This window comes from Eulemur rufifrons, chromosome 19 (genome assembly GCF_041146395.1).
Source record: "Eulemur rufifrons isolate Redbay chromosome 19, OSU_ERuf_1, whole genome shotgun sequence".
NCBI classification, from domain to species: Eukaryota; Metazoa; Chordata; class Mammalia; order Primates; family Lemuridae; genus Eulemur; species Eulemur rufifrons.
Genome location: NC_091001.1, coordinates 26,334,046 through 26,355,826, shown reverse-complemented (window position 1 = coordinate 26,355,826; position 21,781 = coordinate 26,334,046). Strand labels below are relative to the sequence as shown.

Sequence of the window (21,781 nt, the reverse complement as noted above, 5' to 3'; positions counted from 1 at the left end):
AATTCCATTAGATCCTAGTTTATCCTTTTGAGTAAAAATAAGTCAACAGATTTATGTATTTTTATTTCTCCTTTCTTAAAAGTTAACATACTATACATACCCTTTTGACTCTTGCCTTTTTCACTAATACACATCTAAGCAATCATTCTTTTCAGTTTACAGAGATGTTCTTTATTCTATTTTGTAGCTCCATGGTAATCTGTTGTGTATTTCTACCACAGACTAGTCAGCCTATCTCCATGGATGGGTATATAGTTAATTTCTGATATTTTGCTATTATAAATAATGTGGCAATGAGTAATTTTGTGCCTATCTATTTTCATGTTGTTAACCAAGTACTTTCAGATAAATTCTAAAAAGTGGGATCATTGGGTTAAAGGGTAACTACATATGCAGTCTTAAAACACACTATCTGCTGTTGTCTGAATGTGTCCCCCAAAATTCATGTGCTCTAAACTTAATCCCCAACACAACAGTTTAATATGTGGGGCCTTTGGGAAGGTGATTAGGTCATGAGGGATCTGCCCTCATGAATGGATTCATGCCTTTATAAAAAGGCTTGACAGAGGGAGCTTGGCCTTTCTCTTGCCCTTCCATCTTCTGCCATGTAAGGACATAGCATTCCTACTCGCTGGAGGATGCAGTGTTCAAGGCTCCATCTAGAAAGCAGAGATGAGGCCCTCACTAGACACCAAATCTGCCAGTATCTTGATTCTGGACTTCCCAGCCTCCAGAACTGCAAGAAATAAATTTCTGTTCTTTATATATTACCCAGTCTCAGGTATTATGTTGTAGAAGCACAAAACAGACTATGACATTGCCTAATGTCTTTGTAGGGAGTGTACTATTTTGTACTTCAAACAACAATGAAAGTAACTGTTTCCTCTTAGGTTTCCTAACAGAGTGTCATCAGGCTTTTAATTTTTGCCAATCTAATAGAAGAAAAATGGTACCTCAGCATAGATTAAATTAGCAATTCTTTCATAAATGTAAGGGGCCAAGTGAATATCTTATTTTTTGTGTGTAACACTCTACTTGTGCCTTTTGTCCATTTGCCTATTGAATGTTTTGTCTTTTATTCACCTCTTAATTTTTAAAAGTTCCTTATGTAATATGAAGATTAACTCTCTACTTGTAATATAAATTGCAAGTATTTTCTCCCAGTTTTTCAGATGGCTTTCAATTTTGATTACTGGGCTTTATTGCTAGACAAATTATTTTTTCTATTTTTAATGTAAATTAATCTTTTAAATGTAGTTAAATATTTTAAATCAAAGCAAGCCTTTGCCCTACATCCAAGTTACAAAAGAATTCACCAAAATTTTGTTTTAGTACTTATACGGTTACTTTATATTTAAATCTTTTATCTAATTGAAATTTATTCTGGTGTACACGAGCGGTAGATCTAATTTTATCTTTCTCCAACTGGTTTTCCAGTTTTCTTAAAGCAATTTATTAAATAAATAGTCCATCATTTCCCCAGTGATCTAAAATGCCACCGACATCATATACAAATTTCCCTGTGTATTATTTCTCCGTGAGTTTGCCTACCAATTCAGGTGCCAGAAACACAGCTTTAATTATAGAGGTTTAATATTATCTTGATTAGCTTGTATTAGCTTTAAAAAAAAACCTATTTTTTAAAATAAGCTTCTTAATTCAAGTATAACATACACAGAAAAGGAAAAAATTCCTAAGTGTTCATTGCCACGAATTTTCTCAAAGTGAACACGTGTAAAACTACTACCCAGACTAAGAAATAAAACACCACCAGAACCCCCCAGATTCCCCTCCCAGCTACACTCTCCCTATACCTACAGGTAACCAGAATCCTATCACCAAATATTATTTTTGCTAAAAAAAAAAAACCTACTCTTGCATATTTGTTTTTCCATATGCCAGCTCCTGAAGGGAGGGGGCCTTGGTATTTCTAAAGGGATATTAAATTTATATATTAATTTGGGAGAACTGAAATTTCTTGTATATTTATTTCAAATTGTCTCTTTACTGCTATTGTAAATGGCAGTATAAAATCTGATTATGTGTATGTGAATGCTCTTGAATGTTCATTTTATATCCTGATACTGCACTGAATTCTTTTACTATTTGAGTTAGTTTTATTATTAATTCTCTTGGTTTTTTATTATCATTTGCAAATAGAACTAGATCTATTTCTTCTCTTCCAACTTTATGACTCTAAAACAGTTTTCTCTTGTCTAATTGCACAAGCCCAAACCGCCAATACAATGTTAAATAGTGGAGACAGAGGACAGTAATGTCTTGTTCTAAATTTAGTGAGAATGCTGCCAGTGTTTCCACATGAAGTATTATGTTGGACTTAAACCTAGGATATATGAGTTTTATTATGTTAAGGAAAGATGCATCAATTCCTGTTCTATTGAGTATTTTTATCAGCAGCATATATTGAATTGTGTCAAAGGTCTTCTCAGCATCAGGGGACATGTACTTCATTTTTTTCTTCCTCCTTAGATTAATAGATGAATTATATTAAAGGATTTCCTAAAATTGAACCATTTTTACATTACTAGAATAAATCTCACTTGACTATGATTTATCATTTTGTTAATCTGGTATAGAATTTTGTTTGATATTTTTGTGTTGACATACGTATGACCATTCATTCTATAGCTATGTGTGTGAACTATCTTTACAAGATTTTTTTTTTTTTTTTTTTTTAAGAGACAGGCTCTTACTGTCACCCAGGCTGGAGTGCAGTGGTACAATCAGAGTTCACTGTAATGTTGAACTCCTGGGCTCAAGTGATCCTTCCATCTCAGCTCTCCTGAGTAGCTAGATCTACAGGTACACACCACCACAACCAGTTAAATTTTTTTATTTTTTGTAGAGATATGGTGTTTCTACGTGGCTCAGGTAGGTCGCAAACTTCTGGCCTCATGCAGTCCTCCGGCCTCGGCTTTCCAAAGTGCTGGGATTATAGGCATGAGCCACTGCACCTGGCCAAGATTTTTATCTAAATTAATGCCATACTCAAAAATGATTTGGAAACTTTTATTTTTCTATGTTCTGGAAAACTTTATGGAGCACTGAGATTATCTGATCTTAGAAGTTTTGGTAAAATATTCCTTTGAAACCTGGGCTTGGAGCTTTTGTTGAACTTTCTTGATACTTTTCTCTATTTCTTCTGAAGAAAATGGTCTAAGCTTTGTATCTCTTTTGGAATAATTTTCACAAATTGGATTTTCTAAGGAAATAATCCATTTCATATAAGTTGTGCAAAACAGAATCTTATGACTTTAAAAATTCTGTTTCAGTAGTTCTTCCCCCATTGTCATGTTTTGTATATTTATGTTTTCTCCCTCTCTGCTACCCCTTTCTCCTCCTCCCATCCCCACCCTCACTAATGAGGTTAACTACTGGTTTGTCTATTCTGTTGACTTTTTCAAACCACCAGCTTTTTTTTTTTTTTTTTTTTTTTTGAGACAGAGTCTCACTTTGTTGCCCAGGCTAGAGTGAGTGCCGTGGCGTCAGCCTAGCTCACAGCAATCTCAAACTCCTGGGCTCAAGCGATCCTCCTGCCTCAGCCTCCCGAGTAGCTGGGACTACAGGCATGCGCCACTATGCCCGGCTAATTTTTCTATATATATATTTTTAGTTGTCCATATAATTTTTTTTCTATTTTTAGTAGAGACGGGGTCTCGCTCTTGCTCAGGCTGGTCTCGAACTCCTGACCTTGAGCGATCCACCCGCCTTGGCCTCCCAGAGTGCTAGGACAGCATTTTTTTTTGTATTTACTTTTCAGTCCTATTGTTTTTTGGTCTTCTTCTGCATTAAGTTTGCTTTTATTAATATCTTTATTATTTCCTTCCTTGTTCTTTACTCTGATTTACTCTGTTGCGTTTTTCCTAGCTTTTTTTTGATGAGAATGTAATTCATTCTTTACTGATATAAATTCATAAGACTGTGAATCTTTTTCTAGTCACTGTTTTAATTATATACCCTAGCTTCTTATATGTAATTTTTTCATTATCAGTATATTTAAGAAATACTGCAACTTTGCTTTCTTCCTTTTCTCCCTAAAGCTCTTTATAAAAGTATTTACATTGCAGATGGAAAGGACTTAAAAACTTTTTTTGTCAATTATGCTCATCTTTATTGCATTATGTTGAACAAAAATTTTCGTGTATCCTTTTTACTTTATGAAACTTAGAATTTCTTTTTGACTTAATATATAAAACTTTTTTGTGAATAATTCCATGAGAAGAAAGTAGATTGTACATTATTTGGGAATAGAATTCTATATATATTCATAAGATATCCCTTGGTGTGCTTTTACATCTTTTATATCCTTACTTGTTTTAGATTCACTTATCTTGGACTAAAAGCGATGCTTTTAATTCTGTGTTTGCCCTTCTGAATTCTCTGTAGTTTGTGTTTATGAAGGCGGTTGCTATGTTACCTAGCACATAGATACTATAATAATAAATGTTATATCTACATTATGATTTATGGTCTTTAACATTATAAAGTAGCCTTGTTTGTTTTTTAATTTTTATTTACTTATTTATTTTGCCTGGTTAAAAATTATTTAATTCCACCCTGGCTGACATCAGGATTACAACAATCTTGGCTTTCTTATTGTTTTCACTTGCCTTCTGTACTTTTGTTCACTCCTTTACTTTTGGTCTTTTTTAATAATTTACTATTAGGTGTTTGTCTCATATGCATACACAACTTAAATGTGGGTCTTGTTTTATGAACCACTCTGGACATCTTTTAATAGGCGAGTTCAATCTTTTTTCCTACAATGACTATTATTGTCAATTTATATTTATTTTTCTTTCTCCATGGCTCTATTTTCTTTGCTTGTAAATTTTTTTAGTATTTAGGATAGTTTGTCTTTCTATTTATTGTCAGTTTTGCCTACCATTTCTTATGATGCCTTTAGTCCCCCCTTTCCTTAGTTAGGCTATTTGGTATTCAGCCTTCAAATGATACCATTGATGCCTACATAATACCTATGTGGCACTCAATAAACTCCCTTCTTCCATTTCCCCAGCTTTATCCTTAGATTAAAAACAACCAATACTCACAATTGCTCCTTTTGTCATTTATTAATTGCATGAAATCTGCCCTACAGTACTAGGGTCAACAAAGAGTGGGGCAAACGTGGCCCCACCATCACTTTTTGTAGATAAAGTTTTATTAAAACACATTCACACTCATTCAAAGGTACTAGGTGTGGATGTTTTTGTGCTACAATGGCAGACATGACAAGCTACAACAGAGACTATATTGCTGGCAAAATACACAATATTTACTACCTGACCCCTTGCAGAAAAAGTGTGCTGACTAGACCACCAGTAGACTATTCAAGTAAGGCTTTAAATATGGTATTTCCTCAGTTCTTAAATGTTTAATAATGTTTTGACCATTGTCATGCCTGAAATACAACTTAACTTGATACAAAAACTTTGGCTCACATATTCCGTCCTTAGTTTTTTTGAAAATGTTGCTCTGGGGTTGTCTGTCTTTAAATGTTGTTGAGAATTATGATTCATTTTGATTTTCATTCTCCTTTGTGACTTAGTCTTTTTGTCTTGAGACCCACAGGAATTTTTTTCACATTATTGTAGTTCCACCAGGATGTCTTAAAATGGACTATTTGGTGTCAATTATTGCAAGTATAGATAGAATGTGCTACGTAGTTTCAAATATTTTATTTCTATAAAGTTTTCTCAAATTATAGCTTTAATAATTATTGTGCTCTATTACTTAGTTTTCTTCTTTAGGGCTCTAATTACACATGTGTTGGATTTGTGTGTGTGTGTCTATCGCCTAAAGCAATAATTTTCTTTATCTGTTTTTTTACCACATTATTTCATTTTCATTCTCTTAGCCATTTTCACACCTTTCTCCAAGGACCCCTATTGTATTTTCAGTCAAATCTATTCTCCTTTGGGTACCCTAAAATTAAGTCCTAAGATGATTTGTTTTTCTAAAATTTTATTCCTGATTTTAGTCAATTCTCAATTCCCATCTTCCTTTTTGTCTACTTCTAATTGTCTGAATTTTGTATAAGGCATTTTATCATACCTGCAAATGCTTCTTTTAAGATTATATAATTCACTTTAGAGTATTATGATACAGCATTCTTCTGTTTGCTGGCTTTTCTGCTTGTTTGCTTTTACTGAGAATTTTCATAAGTTGATAATGCTTTGATCTTCACTATTTTTTTCTTCATATGTCCCATGTTTTGTTCATTTTGAATTACTTTATATTTCTAGACCAGCAGTAACTGTTAATATAAAAAAAAACCTGCTATCTACAGAAAGGATCTGGATGAACAGAACCCTCCTATGCTGGTATAGTACAGTTTCTTTAATTACGGGTGTGTTTTTAATGGCAGAGTGAATGGAACGGTTGATGTACTCCCACTTTTGTGATTTTCTTTTGTTTCTAAAGGACCCTTAATTTCTACCTTCTATTTATTAACAAGATCCCAAACATCCCTTCCAAGTCACCCCTGTCTCTCTGGGAAGTGGTACCTTGCCAAGATTGCTACCTCTGGTCTTATGCTCTTTTAAGACACTTCCTTTTTAATCCCTTAGTATCTAGTACCCAGACTTCAGTATTTCCCCATTCAATGTGGAACATTTTTTCCCTGGGCGCTAATTAAACGTGATGCTACATCTATGTGTTAACTACCTTCTCATCTATTTTGCACCATTTCCAAGAGACTTTTCAGAGCTAACTTTCTAGAGCTGTCGAATGTGGGTATTTTATTTTTTTTTCTAATTATGCTATAGAAATGGACTATGTATGGTTTATTTTCTCTCTTTATTAATTCATATTCTTTCTACAGGAAGAGAAGATTATGGAGAGATTTAATTATACTTTTTAAAGCTGAGGACACCAAAGAGCTTCTGTTTATGTGGGTTTTTTCCTATATTTAAAATATTTAAAATTAAAACTGAGAAACTTGAAAAAAATTATATATTCACTTGAAAATAACAAGCCTATTAAAGGTTATCATATATAATTTTCTGAAAAGTAGCAATATTTTCCAAAAAAAGAATTTAGCAAGAAAGGTGATATTACTTAATAACTTCGCAGATTTCTTTAATGTCTGGCTTAATGGAAGACTTTCATATCTACTTATACATTCAGTCTGTTAGGTATTTTGTTCTGATTGATGTATATAATAAAAATCTTTGTCTCGAAGACTGCGGTTGGAAATGAGAGGTATACTTTTAATAGGCATTTTAGGTATGTATGGCTATTAATACGTCACCAGAATTTGATGAATGGTAGTTTCTTAAATATTAGTTGCAATGTGGAATTTGAAACCATACCAATGAAGATTTCATACTCTGTTACACTAAATCCTTTGTTCTATCATGCAATTTGAATGGATCTTTTACCACTGCATCATTTTCTAACATTGATGCACTGGTCTTCTGGAAAATATTGTTTTATGTGATATACAGATCTTCCTAATGTTAACACATTTCATTATACAACAGCATAAAAAAAAATCACATCCATTAAATTCACCACCAATCTTACCAGAAGTCTTTATGTATTGTAAAGTTCATGGTGGCAAGGTAAGTCTTCCAAAATTCTAATTTCCATTTGAAAATCTGAATTTTATCACTGGCAACAAATACAATCAGTGGTTTTCCTTGTAGACACAAGCTGACTTCATTAATTTTTGAAAAAACGATTGCTATTCAGTTAACTATTATTCAAGGCTGAATAACAACAGTTTGTCTGTCAGTCATTCTTTCCAGTAAAAATGGTATTATAAAAGAGACGGCTAGTTCAGTTCACAACTTGGAAAAAAAAAAATACAAGTGCTTTTTCCTCAAGACAACCAGTGTAAGTCGGTATTTAGCAGAAGTATTTTATGAGTACTTTGCATTTTATTGCACAGAATATTTTTTAAATGTCTAAAACAAGAGTTAAAATTTAATAAATTCAAAAATTTTCTGCCTTCATTTAGTGCATTCTTAAATGGAATGTTTTTTTTTTTTTATTTTTATTTTTTTACAATGTGTGTGGTGAAGAACACAAGAACTACTTGGTATGGTTTATTGCCACTGGCTTGATTCATGATAAGGCACCAGCAATTTTCCCCAACATTGCTTTTGCAACATCAGAGTAAATGTCAACACAGCAAAAATAACAAGTAAAATCTTAGAATTTAAAAAAAAAAGTTTTCACCCTGTAGACTCCTTGAAAAAGTCTTAGGAATCCCAGGGTTCCATGTATCCATTTGAAGAACCACCATTTTACAGAAACTTAATATATTTTTATCCCATCATAAATAGTATACTGGAAGGCAATATGGAAGAACGGCTGGAAGTATATCGTTGTAGTCAGACATACTTGGAATGAACTTCCAGCTCTGCCCATTATAGGTTACGTAACTTTGGGCAAGTTACTTTGTAGACCACACTTCTGAAAGTGGTCTAAATAGTGTCTAAAGGAGTTGCCTCAAGGAATAAATGAACTAACAAACAGAGGGCTTACCAGGGCCTATCACGCAGTCCTCAAAAAGTAATAGTCAAATATTGTTAAAATGTTCATACTGCCCAAAGTGATTTACAGATTGAATACATTTCCCATCAAAATTCCAATGTTATTTTTCATGGATCTAGAAAAAATAAACTTCCTATGGAACCAAAAAAGATCCGAATAGCCAAAGCAATTCTAAGCAAAAAGAACAAATCTGGAGGCATCACATTATCTGACTTCAAATATACCACACAAGGCTATAGTAAGAAAAACAGCATGGTACTGGTATAAAGGTAGATACATAGACCAATGAAACAGAATAGGGAACCCAGAAATAAAACCATATGGCTATGACTACCTGATCTTCAACAAAGCAGACAAAAGCATAAAAAACAAATACCACATGTTCTCATTTATAAGTGGGAGCTAAATGAGAGGTATATATGGTTATAAAGAGGTACAATGGACATTGGAAACTAAGGAGGAGTCAGGGTGGCAAGGGGAAGAGGGATAAAAATCTACCTATCGGGTACAACGTACACTATGCTGGTAATGGGTACAGGAAAGCCCTGACTTCAGCATGATACAATTCATCCATATAACAAAAAACACTTGTACCTCCCTAAATTTTTTGAAATAAAAGAAGTTACAGCCAGATTATTTTATTTTTATACAATATAGCTGATTTCTAATAATGCCTACCAGGAGAAAAATATCAGACAAGGCAATAATTTGGGTAGATCAAAAACTTAATGAGCAAAATCCTCAAAGCATTTTATCAACAGTAATTTAATTAGGAGATGGCTCTGAGACTTAAGAGAAAGGAAGACTGTATTAATCCTTCCAAAGAGTATGCAGATGAGGGGAAGGAAGTAGGAAATAAGGTATAGAAAAAATTCCTAGAATTTTAGAGTGTAAAATTTCAGATACTGGAATATTGTGACATTTTAACTGTAATAATCCTTAAAAAAATATTGATCTTTTTGTCTTCTCTTTGCATTCTATTTCACTAATTTTTGCTCATAATTTCTTTGTTTGCCTTCCTCCTACTTATTTGGGATGAATTTTTTTTAACTCCTTCACTTAGATCTTTTGCTCACTCATTAAACTTCTAGTCTTGTTCTTTCTAATATAAGCATTTAAGGCTACAAATTTCCTTCCACCATGTTAGCTTATGCCTACATATTTTAAAATGTTGTATTTCTGATGTCATTCAGTGCTAAATATATTCTAATAGCCATTATGAGTTTCTTATCCCATGAATTACACAGATTGTATCTTAAAATTTTCATATTTATTTAAAGTTACCATTTTTGTTATTGATCATCATCTTAACTGAATTATAATCACAGAATACAGTATATATCAGTTTTTTACTTATTGATAATTTCTTAATGATCCACAATGCACTTTTTATAAAATTTCAAGTATACTTGAAAAGAATGTGTGTTCTTCAGTGATTGGGGGCTCAGGATTCTACATGTGCCCATGAGATCAAATTTGTTAACTTTGTTGTTCAAATCTTCTTTCTTATTATTAATTTTGGGTCTGTTTGACTTACTGCCTAAGATGTTAAACTCTCCATGATATTCTCCTTGTACATTTGGACAGTTTTTGCTTCATCTAATTTAAGGTTGTGTTATTGTGATCTATACATTTAGATTTATCATGGTTTTTCTGCTGAACATTACCTTTGATCATGATATAAAAATTCTCATATTTTTTGTCTTTAAAGGTCATTATGTCTGATGTTAATATGTTATTACACATATTCAGCCAGTCTTTTACTAGCGTTTATTTTTTTCCCCACCTTTCACCTTTTCAAGCAGTTCTTTATGAAGAACACATAGGTGGATCTGAATTTTATTCTAATAACCTATGTCTTAACTGGAGAGTCCATACTGTGTATATTTAGATAAATATTTCTATTTATTCCTACTTTTTTGCTTTGTCTATGTCTCAGTTTTTCTTTTGAAATTATTCTTTTTCCAATATTATTTTCCTTCTACTGGTTTGAAACTAACATCTCTAAATCTATTCTTTTGTTACCTAGCCAGGGAATTTTCATATGCATATTTTTCCTTGTCAAACTGTAGCATTAATTAATGTATTTGCCCTATTAAAAGGGATGTACAATGCTTTAATTCAAGTCACACTGTTCCCGGTTTACATGCTCTGTTGTCAGCATTACAGCTTTACTAAATCCCACAAATGACAAATGAATATTATTTTTGTTATTTTATACAGTCAGTGATTTTCTATATTTATCCCAACGTTTACCAATTTTCAGTATCATTCCTCATTGCACCATAGACTTCCATTCTGGGATTGTTTTAATTCTTCCTCATATCAGCCTCAGAGCTTTATTTCTAATGAGAAAGTATGTAGGAGGTAAATATTTTTTTAACCTGCAAATGTTCCTTGAAAGAGTTTTTATCAGAATATAAAAACCTGAATTAATAGTTACTTTCTTTTGCAGGAGTCCATTTTTGCAGTTGAGAAGTCAGCTAGTACTCTACTGTTCCACTGTAAGTAATGAGTTTTCTATTTCTGGTTGTTTTAAAGATTTTTCTCTTTCTCTTGGTCTTCTGCAAATAAGTCAGATGCGAATTTATTTTCATGCATCCTGTTAGGTAACACTAGGATCCCTGGATTCATATCTTTCATAAATTCTGGAAAATTCTCCAGGAGTATCTCTCTTAAAATTGACTCTCTTAAATTCCATTTATAACATTGTATCTCATTTTACTTTATCCTCCATGTCTCTTAGCACCTTTAATACTTTTCATCTCTTTGTTGCATTTTTCTGGCTTCTTCAGATCTTCCAGATCATCAATAAACCTCACTATGTATAGCCATTTAAAACTTTCATTAAGCTTTTAATTTCCATTATTACAGTTTTCATTTTTAGATACTCTATTTGGTTATTTTTCATCAATGGTGGGTAGTTTTTGAAAGTCTCTCTTACCTTGCACCTTCAATTTTTAACTTTATATCCCTTTAAATATAGTAAAACATATTCATGTTATAGTCTGTATCTTTTCATCACAAAATCCAGTCTTTGAAGGTTTGGTCCTGTTCTTTATTATTTCTGCTAACTCTTCCATACAGTGCCTTATTTGCTCATGTGTTTTATAATTTATCTTATTTTGGGGGGAGTAAGCTAATTTTTTTAGAACTTTATATTTGGGAATATTTTGAGGTTAAATTTTGGATATGCTCTGTTAGAGAGGCTATGCTTTTGGTTCTACGAGGCACCTTGGAGGAGCTATGAACCCAAGATGATTTTAAATTTAAATTCCAGATTTTTCAATTGTGTGAAATTTTTGAATTAGTGTGAATTTAGGTTCTTAAACATTGTGACAACCATCCAATGTTGAAATTACCAGGTGAGATTATCCCCTTTTGGATACAAATATATTTTCTTATTCTCTAATTTAAAGTTTTGTTCTGTTTTCTAACCTAGGATTTTTCATTGTTTCTTGACTAGTTCTAATCTTCCATATTTCCAGAAATAAAAGTCTTTCTTGGTTATAAAATTCCCTGTCATATCAAAAGTCATTTGTAATTAATCATACAAATTTCCAAAATACTGTAACTAATGATCCATTTACAAGCCAATTTTATTCATTCATTCATTCATTCATTCAGAGACAGAGTCTCTCTCTGTCACCCAGGCTAGAGTGCAGTGACGTCATCATAGTTCACTGCAACCTCAAACTCCTGGGCTCAAGTGATTCTCTTGCCTCAGCCTCCCAAGTAGCTGAGACTACAAGCACACACCACCACGCCCGGCTAATTTTTTTTCTATCTTTAGTCGCTCAACTAATTTTTTCTATTTTTAATAGAGACGGGGTCTCGATCTTGCTCAGACTGGTCTCTAACTCCTGACCTCAAGCGATCCTCCCACCTCGGCCTCCCAGAGTACTAGGATTACAGGCCCCAGCCACTGCGCTCAGCCCATGCCTGATTTTTAAAAGATATAATTCATATAAAGATTCAGAGTTATCTCTTTAGATAACTGAAAGATACTGAAGTGACTTAAGAGATCTATTGTCAATAACCTTTAAAGTTTAACGATATGGTGAGGCATTTAAAGTTTCTGTGGGTCTCTTCTGAGCAGCTCTAACACCATGGAAAAATTTTAAGAATCCAAATGTAGATTAACAAAAATGTAGTGATTTTTCAATGTTGTCATAATCTCACAACAATTCTCAGAGACTTACTATTGGATCCTCGTAAGACAAGGGTAGAGATGTCTATATCCCCATAGTAAAATTCTCCTTGGGCCAAAGTTATTCATTCTGAAAAGAAGCATCTCTTTATTTCCTTTTTGGCACATCTCTGTTTTCCAATGTTAAATAACTTCTAAAAAGCCTATAGCAATAATTATAACAAAAACTGTATTAAAGACAAAAGTCCATGATGTAATTTCGGAATTTTTTCTTCCTTAAAAAAGTCACTGAGTAGATGGCATACAAGATACCTCAGATCAGAGTAAGGAATCTAGTTTATATTCTATGCCTTTAAAAAAATTAGGATCAGCTGGATCTTTGAAAGGATCAATAAAATTGATAACCGCTAGATAGGATATCAAAAGTGAGAGAGAAGATACAAATTACTAATATCAGAAATGAAAGAGGAGCCATCACTGCTAATTCCATGGACATTAACAATATAATAAAGGAGTATTAAGTAAAACTTTATACCCACAAATGTGTTAACTTAGATGAAACGAAACAATTCCTTAAAAGACACAACCTACCAAAACTCACACAAGGAGAAACAGATAACCTGAACAGGCTTATATTTATTAAAGAAGTTGAACAACAAAATAATCTTTCAAAGCAGAAGGCTCCAGCCTAGATGGTTTCACTGGTGAATTGTACCAAACACTGCAGGAAGAAATTATACCAATTCCCTAAAATCTCTTTCAGAAAACAGAAGCAGAGGGAATACTTTATAACTATGGTCAGCATTACCCTAATACCAAAGCCAAAAAAAGATACTGCAAGAAAGGCAAACTACAGTCACTGTCTCTCATGAACATAAATGCAAGTATCTTAAACAAAATATTAGCAAATTGAATCCAACAATGTTTAAAAAGAATTATACACCACGACCAAGGTATCCTAGGTATGCAAGACTGGTTCAACATTCAAGAATCAATTCATGTAATCCATCATATCAACAGGCTACAGAAAAAAAAAATCATATGATTACATTAATTGATGCAGCAAAAACATTCAACAAAATCCAACAACCATTAATAATGCATGCTCTCAGGAAACTAAGAATAGAAGGGAACTTCCTCAACTTGATAAAGAACATCTACAAAAAACCTATAGTTAACATTATATTTAATGGTGTTAAACTAGATGCTTTCCCCCAAGATCAGAAACAAGGCAAGCATGTCTCCTCTCACCACTTCTATTGAACAGCATACAGGAAGGATATCGTAGGTAATGTAACTAGACAAGAAAAAGAAATAAATTAGGAAGAAAGAAATAAAACTGTCTTTGTTTGCATATGACATGACTCTCTATGTAGAAAATCCCAAAGAATTTACCAAAACAAAAAATATAAAAAACAAAGAAAAACTCTAAGAACTAATAAGTGATTATGGCAAGGTTGCAGGGTACAAGCTTAATATACAAAAGTTAATTGTTTTCTTACATACCAGCAATGTGCAAATGGAATTTGAAATTTAAAAAACACCACTTATATTAACACCAGAAAAAAAAAAAAAGGAAATAGGAATAAATCTAACAAAACACATATAAGACCTATATGAGGAAAACTATAAAACTGTGAAGAAAGAAATTTAAAAATCTATAAATAAATGGAAAAATATTTCATGTTCATGGATAAGAAGATATATTATTGCTAAGATGTAGTTCTTTCAAATGTGATCTATAGATTCATTGCAATCTCAATCAAAAACCCTATAAATTACTTTGTGGATATTGACAAAGTCATTCTAAAGTTTATATAGAAAAGGTAAAAGACACAGAATAGCAAACACAATAGCAGAGAAGACCCAAGTTGGAGGATCAACACTATCCAACTTCGAGACTTACTATTATAAAGCTACAGTAATCAAGACAGTGTGTTACTGATAAAGGAACAGACAAATCAATGAAACAGAACAGATAGCCCAGAAATACCAATCGGATATCAGACTGAGGTGGGGGGTGGGGGGTGAGGGGAGGGGATGGGTGTATGCCTACATGATGAGTGCATTGCACACAGTTTGGGGAATGGTCACGCTTGAAGGTGCTGACTGGGGGGGGGGGGGTGGGTATATGCCTGCATGATGAGTGCAATGCGCACTGTCTGGGGAACGGACACGCCTGGAGCTTTGACTTAAGGGGACAGGTGGTACATGGGCAACGTATGTAACCTGAAATTCTGTATCCCCCATAATAAGATAGAAAAAAAAACAAAAAAAACTAAGTTATCAGAGATTAAAACCGCCACGCCAGCTTTAAAAAAAAAAAAAAGAAAAGAAATAGACCCACACAGAGTCAACTGATCTTTGATAAAGGAGCGAAAGCAATCCAATGGAGAAAGGACAATCTTTTCAACAGTGGGGGAACAACTGGACACCCACATGCAAAGAAAAGAATTTAAACACATCTCTTATACCTTTCACAAAAATTAATTTAGAACAGATCATATATCTAAATGTAAAACACAAACCTTATCCACTAGAAGGTAACAAAGGAGAAAATCTAGGAGACCTTGGGTTTGGCAAAGACTTTTTAGATACAACAAAAGCATGATTTATGAAAAAAAATTGATAAGGTGGACTTCATTCATTACCAGTGGGAATATGAAATGGTACAGCTACTTTGGAATATAGTTTGGCAGTTTCTTACAAGGCTAAAAATAGCCTTACCATATGATCCAGAAATTATGCTGCTAGCTATTTCCCTGAATGAGTTGAAAACTTATGTCCACATATAAGCCTATGAATGTTCACAGCAGCTTTATTCATAACTGCTAGAAATTGGAAGAAACCAAGATGTTCTTCAATAGGTGAATGAATAAGCACACTATGGTACATACATAGCATGGAGTATTATTTGGCAATAAACAAATGAGCTATCAAGCCATGAAAAGACATGGAAGAAATTTAAACACATACTACGTGAAAAAAGTGAATCTGAAAAGGCCACATATTCTATGACTCCAACTCTGTAACATTTTGGGAGAGGCAAAACTATGGAGACAGTAAAAAGATTAATATTTGGAGGAGCTGGGGGTGTAGTGGAAGGAGGGAGAAACAGATGGAGTACAGGGAATTTTCGGGGAAGTGACACTATTGTGTATGATACTGTAATGGTGGATATATGGCTGTGCATCTGGCAAAACCCATAGGGTTGTATAACATATATAAAGTGACCTAATGTAAACTATAGACTTCAGTTAATAATGTATCCGTATTTGTTCATCAACTGTAACAAATGTAATAAACCAATGAAAGATATTAATAGAGAAAACTGAGGGAGTAGAAGAGGGAACACATGAGAACTCTTTGTATTTTCTGCTCAGTTTTTCTGTAAACCAAAATCTGCTTTAAAAAGTAAAACTTACTAACTGAAAAAAAAAGAAAAAGTCAAATTAAGTGAAAATCCATGATTTGATTTCACATATTTTTCCTTTAAAAAAACCATGCAGTAGATGGCACCAGAGATCCTTTACAGAATCACAAGATGCATTGTACTATTCATAATGCTTAGTTTTGATGTTGATACATACTTTTGAGATCCTTTTTATTCATTAATAAATAATATAATTGATACTCTGAAAAAGTTGTATTGAAGTCAAACAAATTTAGTTTCAAGTTTTATCATTCTACAAGTAGGTCAATAATCATGGAAATGTGGGAATACAGACCTGAAGAATTACGGAGCAACAGTAATTCTACATTATGGGTCAATAAAAAAGGTGCTACACAAAGCTATTTAAAAACCAAATTGCAACTCACATTTTGACAACCAAGTAGCACATTCATTGGACACTTCTTGACTACTAGTGAACAAGTACCTCACGAGTAAATTGTCTTTTCCATAGACTAAACACGATACCAAGGTATTTAAAATTTATTTTCTCCCCAGGCTGGAACAGAATAAAGTATTATGTCTTTATAAAAAACAGAGGGTGAAAGCACATTCATTACCCACCAATCAACTAATCACCCACCCACCAGCATTCAAACTGACATACTCAATATGCAGTTTAATAGAGAACAAATGATGTAGTCCTGACTTATAAAACAATCTCTTCCCCCATCTTCTTAATTTAGATCACTAAAAAGTGATCTTACAGGTCCTTATTTGTTAAGTACTTTACCCATTAATGAAGTCCCACTACTATTGGTAGTGACAGAAGAAAGAAGGGAATCAAAGTAGTGTCTGGAGAGAAGAATAAAATGTATTCTTGTTCTTTCAGATTTAGAATACAGTTTTCAAAAAACAAATTATCAATGATGGCAACACTAAAATAATATAAATCAAGTATATTAATCATTAATTACCATTACAGACTTTTGTATCTTGGAAAAGAATGACTACTTAACATTTATTTCCATGAAAAAAATACTACTCAGAGTTCCGAATGAATTAGTCAATAAAATATTAGAACATAATTTAACTATAGGTGAAGAACAACAAAAATAAGTAATGAAGTTAAGTCTAGGTACACAGTAATTGAAAACCAATTTTGGAAGTGAATCTTCTGAAAGTCTATCACATATTACTGGGTAATACAAAAATATGGCCACTGAAAGATCTCTGGTTTGTCCAAAAGTAAATGTATTAATCTTAATCTGTAAAACTAAACCATACACCTACACAGTGGGAAATATGCCTTGGAAAATATATGGCATAATGATCTTCAATTTTTTATAACATAATCCCCATTTTTAATTCAAAGGCATGCCAATAAGAGATTAGTCACTTGGTCCAGCAAATTTTAAACAGTAATATTGATTTGGTCCAAATATAAAGAAATTTTTTTTATCTGATTTACAGTCTTTCTGCAGGTAAATGTATGACTTTTTAAGGCCATTTGAAATGTTAAAAATACCTTCTGGACTCTCATCCACCTTTCAGGACCACTAGAATTCTGGATCTACCAGATTTTAGACATGATCTAATCCAATTTTACAGAGAAGGAAACAAAAATCCAGAAAGATCAAGTCAGAGATAGTGGGAAAGCTTAGAACATTGGTTTCCTATCTCCCAGATAAGTATTTTTACTACTAGACCATGTGATTTCACTCACAAAAACACTAGTACAAGTATCACTCCTTCTTCAAATCTATTTGGTTCTTGAGTCCACATAGTTTAGAAGAAAAAATTCAGATAGCAAGGGATATTGTAGAAGTTGATTCTATTTGGTTCCTGAGTTTTCAATAGCAAAAAATTTATTTGAAAATGTGTCTGAATTTATTAAATTTCTGAGTTCAGATAATGAGAGTTCAGAAAGGGATACCTATATTTTATAAAAGAGTGAGGGAGAAAAACTCTGATGCATCATTTTCCTTTTAGTGCATGCGTTTCTAATTCTATCCCCCTTTCCCTCTCTTTCTATTTTCCTTAGTAGGGGTGGTGTAATAATTAGAAAAGATCATTTCAGTTTCTCCCAACTACAAACCTGTCTTCATATATAATATCGTAGAAGGTTCCCAATTACCACCAGCAGAAGTATATACAGTACATTAAATAGGTTAAATTGAATAAATATGTTATATGCCAATACGTTTAGTACTCGTGGGTTATTTTTCACTACTTTGTAATAGTTTCATAATGTATTATTAAATTTATAGTCTTATATAATTTACATATAGGGTTAAAGAATTTATAAAGATGACATATATTACATGCCCTTTTAATCCCCTTGAACAATTCAGAGGTATTTATCCTCTGCTTAGGTTGGGTCTCTATTCCTTGTCCCTACTGCTTAATGCCCAAATAACATTGCTCTAGGATAACATTCTAGCCATTTTAAAGTTTTCAGACAAATTTTGCCAACATTCTATTGCAACCATTTTTCTAGCATGTTGTAATACACTTCTACTGCTAGATACGTCTCAAAAAAACAAGCTCCGGCATCCACATTATACCAGACAACTGGAAAAAGACACTGAAAAAGGAGGGTCTATTAAGAAATAAATGTTATCTTTCACAATCACTGAATTATATCACCAAAACCCAGTAATCCCTCAATGTAGAGTAGCATTAATAAATCTAACTTTTTAAAATATTTGTCAAAATAGAATGCAAGAATAGCAATAATCTCAATTTCTCAGATTTACAAAAAACACCTGATTTTCACTAAAGATTTCACCCTTCTCACCAAAATCTCCTGTGATAAAGATACTAAATGAAAAACTTTTTAGATTTCTTCTCCTTTTTTTCCCCATCATTCTCCAGGGAAATACATTAACAAGTGTGACACTTAAAACACAAAAGGCAAACAGCAGCACAAACCCATCCCCCCACAACTAAGCTAGAGAGCTGAGCCACACAAAAAGGAAATTTGAAAGTCATTAGATTATCAATTTATCTGTTGATAAGCCTAGTTACATATTTTTCAAATATAAAGATCTAAAGGGTAATACAACAGAACAAAGTCTGGTTCAGTTTTACATCTAACATGGAAGCAGCCAAGAGAGTTATTTGACCTGGGCCTCACACTTACAAATTTGCAACATGTTTAGAATTTTCATATAATTTTCAAATGAGGTATATATTTATGTGTGACACGAAGGTTAAAGAAGGTTAACCTTACAACTTTAAATTTCTATCCCTCTACTGGATTACCTGGATATTATAAATTAATATGTTTTATATAATAGGTTCTATAATCTTGTGAATACCATTTTATTTCATTTTGTAAATGTGTCTAAAGCTTAATTTGATATACAAAACATTTAAAATATATACAACAATATTTATAATCCACTAAAAAAGGAAAGTCGCCAAGCCTCTCTCACACTTTCAGATAATCCTCCCCCCCTTTTTTTGGTATAAAAATTTATTACACATAAAGAATATTACCACTAATGAATGCAGACAGACTAGCACACCATGGCATTGAATGGAAGATGGTTAGTTCTTCGGAAAGTGGACAGGTTTAGGTGGCTTGGGGCCTCATGCTACGCTGATTGGTCAGTCAGACAGGAACGCACATGCCAAATGCCACAGAGCACCAGGACATCAAGTGACTAGTCTGTGTGCCCATGCTGCCTTCCCCGCCGATCCGGGGCTTTCAAGAATGGCACACCCAGAAGCAAGCAACTGAATTAAAGGGGCTCTGTAAGGTGGCTGAGGCTTGTCTCTGAAGTCACGGCAACACCATTTAAGCAATATGTTTAATGGGATTATTTCCACAAACTATACACGAAGTTTCTAACCATCACAATTCAGTGAAGTACAAAACATTAAGTTACTGGCTGTGGGAAGAGAAGGCAGCACCAATAGTGGCATCTTCGAATCTGGTTGTGTTCTAGGGGGAAAGGGTAGGGAAAGGGTCTTTTTATAACCAAGCCCCTCATTTCAATGTACAAAAGAATTACTCTGATCAATATTAAACTGTATTGAAAACAAAATGGACTAAAAAGTAAATACTACTCTATGTTGTGGTGGAAGTGGGAGGAAAGAATGAGCCCTTCAAAGCAGGAAAGGAGACAGCTGGGGGAAGGTTCTGTGGCTATGACCCTAGGTAATCACTAACGCTGCTCCATTTTTACTTTTGGTGGTCTCAGGAAGGTCTGATTTTTCTTCTCTTTTTTTCCCTTTGTATTTGCTTGGAAGTTTCCCCAGCTGTCCACACGACCATTTCCACTTTCCTCAAAGTTTTTCTGCCACTCTCTCTCATCTGGCTTTTTCTTGAGCTTCAATCTCTTCTTCCCATTGTTGTTTCCTTTCATGCATCTCTTTGGCTTCTTTCTTTCCTTTTAATTTCGAGCTCAGCAAAGAGTTTCACGGTCTGTTTGTATACTCCTTGTTTAAACAACTCAGAATCATCCTCTACAACTATAGGTTTTCCTTCCTTAATTGTTTTTTTTTTTTTTTTTTCTCTTTCACAGTGTGTTCCACATATTCTTTTCCTGCCTAAATTACATCCAGGGCCCTCTTCGTTTGTTCCTGATCCAGTAGCAACTTATGAACTTTGTCCACAGCTTCAAGCCTTTTGTGTTCTGTCAGCGTCATCTCGACTTTTGTCAGGATGCACTAACATGGATAACTGTCAAAACTTCTTTTTTATGTCTTTATCTGTGACTTCAGGATCTATCTGAAGAACCTCAAATGGGTTCAAATTGAAGTAAGAGGAACCAGGATACGTCAGTCTTTTAATTTGATTTTTGGATGTTAGAACCGAGTCTCTCTTCTTTATTTGTTTCACCTCACTGTAGAAAGTCATAAACGCTTCCTCTCTGCTGCCTCTGCCACCTGAAGTCCCGCTCTCTCCTGAAGTTGCCATTTCCCTGGCCAGCCCCCATCTGACCCTCCTTTCTTATTTTCTTAGTCTTAGCTTAGTTTCTCCTATGTGTCTAGTTTCTTTATCTACCATATGGAGGGTATCAAAACTAATACAGCTTCAACCTCACAAGGTTAATCTACCCAACATATTAGGCAGGAGGTGTAAAGGTACTTTAACAAGGTTAAAGTACTATTCAACAAACACAAACATTGTGAATTGTCTGACAAAGGACTTATATCCAGAATTTATGAAGTATACCTACAAATAAACAACAGATAGCAAACCCAATTAACAATGGACAAATGACTTGAACAGATCCTTTAAAAGGGAAGATATACAAATTGTGTATAAGAACTTGAAAAAGTGCTCAACATCATTAGTCATCAGGGAAATGTGTAAAATGAGACACCAACAAGAATAGCTAGTAACAGGCTGATAACACTAATTGCTAACAGGGATGTGGAGCAACTGGAACACTCATGCATTGCTAACGAGACTGAAGTAATACATTTTTAAGAATGGTTTGGCAGCTTTTAATACATTTGAAACATACACTGACCCTACAATCCAGCAATTCCACTCCTTGGTATTTTCCCAAGACAAATAAAACAGATGTCCAAAAAGATGTGTGTAAGAATGTTCACAGCAGCCTCATTAATAATCCCTAGCAACAACACCTTTTAGAAACAGTAGAAAGACAGACCAAAGAATCAAAAATGATTCTAGTAATTTAATTCAGGAAAGTAGGAAGGTGTCAATGGCACTAACTGAGGGGTAACATGAAAAG

At 33.5% G+C, this 21,781-nt stretch overlaps 1 protein-coding gene and 1 pseudogene across 5 annotated transcripts in view; both read right to left on the bottom strand.

The window, feature by feature from the left end:
• The window catches only part of LCORL (ligand dependent nuclear receptor corepressor like), a 161,592-nt gene that overhangs the window by 59,549 nt on the left and 80,262 nt on the right, over positions 1–21,781 (bottom strand). The window lies entirely within an intron of this gene.
• LOC138400137 (dnaJ homolog subfamily C member 8 pseudogene) lies at positions 20,240–20,994 on the bottom strand (annotated as a pseudogene).